Raw genomic sequence first — 3,465 nt, 5'->3', positions numbered from 1 at the left:
ATTATTTCTTTCCAGATTCTTGACTGACATGCATTTGAATTACCAAAACTAAATTAACAAGTAGATTGCAGCCCCATTATAAAATATATGTAATGATAATAATAATTAATTATAATAAAAACAGTGAAAGGAAAAGATTATCAAACTTGAGTGTTTTAGTATGTGAGGGGTTATAGGAAGGATTGCTATGAGTGGCAGGATGAAGAAAAGGAAGGTGAAGTGTGATATAATTCTATTTCAATTAAAAATATATTTTTAAACATACTTAAAAGAACTTAAAACTTTGGAGGGTTGCAAGAGTTCTTCAATGGTAAATCATGGACTAAACTCAGCATTAGGTCCCCAAAAATGGAGAAGAAAGAAAGGGACTACTCTCAAGACATAATAAAAGAGATAATATAATTTTTTCACTTCAAAAACCAATAAAATGTGTCTCAAAATATCTCAGTACTAGAAAACACTCAGAGTTTCAGACTAAAAGTTTTTTGATAATCTAATAATTATAATAGTGATTATAAAGAATACTACAGAACAAAGTCTTAAAGTGTGGTCCATATAGAAACAGACAAAGCATAACCTTTACCCATGTCCAGGGGTCTGAGAACATTGTGATAGAGAAGGCTGAGAGAAAAGAAGAGTCAGAGGGTGGGGGAGTACAGTGAAATGCTGTTTACTTGGTGGAGTATAGCTGTTGTTTTCAAAGCTTATGTGGAGGATGTAGAGGTGGCTCAACAGCTAGGATTATCTGCAAATGAGTTAAGTTCAAGCCAGTTAAAAAACAAACAAACAAAAAAGCAGGAAAAAAAAAAAAACTCTGAACCTTGAATTCAAGGGGTGGAGCTTTTAGACCCCATCCCTACAAGATGAGAGGCTATTGGCAGTTGGCAGCTGCTGAAGAAGGAGAGTCACTTTTTGTGGAGAATATTGCTGTTAGCAAGTTACCCTTGCTCCAAAAGTAACATGCTCACATGCTGAGCAGTAACTGAACTCAGGAAGATCGTAATAGAATACAAACAAAGAACATGAAGTTAGGAAGGAGACAGACAACAGAGTCCTGTCATGAATAGAAGAGCCTACTTGCTCGTAATAGATAATTTTTTAAATGTGTTCTTGGATTCTGTTTGCCAGAATTTTATTGAGAATTACTGCATCAATGTTCATGAGTGAGATTGGTCTATTATTTTATTTTTAATTGTGTGTGTATGTGTGTGCGCGTGTGTATGCACACACCCGTGGGTACAATTATGTGTAGAGTGCAGAGAAATGACCTGGATCCACTGGAGCTAGATACCTGTTCTTGTTAGGGAGCTACTTTTCACAGCTGCACTACTTCTCTGAGGAGTGCCTTCCAGAAGGTTGTGCAGACTTGGGAAGCTTCCAGTCAGATAGCTGAGAAGGCTCTCCTTCCTTGTACTCTCCTTTACTGGCATCCCTGCACGTCCAACATGCACTGGATACTGGCATCCCTGCACGTCCAACATGCACTGGAGAATCCGCAGCAGTGTCTCCACTGGTGTAACTCAGAGAATGATATGGATGAATGCCCTACAAAATAAACACATGATTTTTCTGCATGAGTAAAAAAAAAAATAGAACAGAAGAGGGTAGTGTGGAGTAGATATGATCAATATTGATTGTGAGCATGTATTATATTTCATTATTTAAAAGAATATACTTGGATAACAGCAGGCATTGATCCTGCATACCCTGTAAGTAGACTGTACTTACAGTACAATGGATAATGACGTTTTTCTCTTTAGCGTTCAAATTTTAAATTTACTATCACAGAACTAGAAAGATAATAAATGTTTTTGTCTGGTTTAGTGGTTAAAAAGTTCATTTTAATATTTTATCTACTGTCAGTTAAATATAAATGGAGGCATGAGTTTTATATCTACAAAATTATATTTTTAATTGGGATGGTGGTTTGTTGACATAATTCACATCTGACAAACCCTATTTGATAAGCTGAAGAATTAAAACACATCTGTGGAACCAGCCACAATTGAAACCTCGATTCATTTGTGAAAATGGAATCTTTTTCTTATTGGGTTTCTCTTTCTTGGTAAGCAGGCTTGCTGACAAGTGGAGAACTTTATTAACGTCATCAGTGTGTATTGCTTGTACTTTGTAAAGCCAGTAATAAAATGCTCATTTGAAGAACCAACTTATTCATATGCAGCTCTGGCTGTCAAACATAAAACTTATTAAATTGAAAACAGTGCATAAAAGTATTGCAGAATGATTTACAATTCCTCAAAAATTAACATGGGATAATACCTTCATATTTAGAAACATTTATAGGAAGATGATGACTGTGGGGAGGAAGTTTATATTTCAGTAATGTCTGAGAATACTTCTTATATATCAGTTCTATACTATTTCCTCCATTTGAAAGGGTAGGTTGGAAGATGGTATGTAGTAAATCCAGTACATTTTCTAAGAGCAATGATATCGATATATGTTTAAAGATCAGAATGCTATTAGAAATATCAACTGTAGAGAAAGTGAAGGATTGTAGTTGAAACATAGCAATACGTTTTATTAAGTAGATGCAGTTCAAAAATGTTTAAAAGATTCAGAAAATAAAATAAGTCTTTATTAATGAAATATGAAGGTATTTTTAGAAGTATAAACATTTCTGCGTGAAAAACTATCTCTAAAAGCTCTGTGTGTTTATCTTGCTTTCTATGGTAGTCTGCTGAGACAGACATGGCAATTATTGACTTTTAAAATTTCTATATGAATATAATTACTCTTTATTCATCATGGTCTTGGTGTCATTTAGTAAAACTAAACTTACACTTGACTCATGAGCACACTCTTTAGTAAACTACAGCTGTGTTCATTTTATGCAATGCGATCCTATCTACACCCAGCCTGTAGGAAATAGACATCGTCATGTCTACTGACACCTGTATACCTACTCCATGTGACTTTCTCTAGAATCCTGTCCTCAGGGGGTAGACTTGCTACTTACTGAACCCTGTACACCTACATGCTGCAGATGCCAAAGGTAAAAAAACACAGAGAGACTGAAGTAAACCTGCCTCCTTGTCCCTTGTTTTTGTTTCATTTGATTTTTGATGTGAAAAGAAACATTTAACTTGAGAACAATTCTCAACATCATTGTTACGTCATTCATTGCTGAAATGTATTTGCTTAAATATACCACACATGATTCATGCATCAGTTTATTCTGAGGGCAACATGGCAAGTTTTTTTTATAATTTTGGAAGTTTATTCACTTAACAATATTATTTGATAAAATATTTATCATAGTCAACAATATATGATATATTTAAGAGTTTCCAATTATCATTAGTGTAGAAAAATTACCTAACATAAATATTGCTATTCAAACATTACTCTCAATTCTTTAAAAAAAAACATTCACAGTTTTTAGTTTTCTTTATATATATATTTTTCTTTTTTATTTTTTTATTGAAAAAAATTCCGCCTCCT

Source organism: Microtus oregoni, unplaced genomic scaffold (genome assembly GCF_018167655.1).
Source record: "Microtus oregoni isolate MIOR12 unplaced genomic scaffold, Mior012 000024F_ref0000369, whole genome shotgun sequence".
In the NCBI taxonomy this organism is placed as follows: domain Eukaryota; kingdom Metazoa; phylum Chordata; class Mammalia; order Rodentia; family Cricetidae; genus Microtus; species Microtus oregoni.
This window is presented reverse-complemented; position numbering follows the sequence as displayed.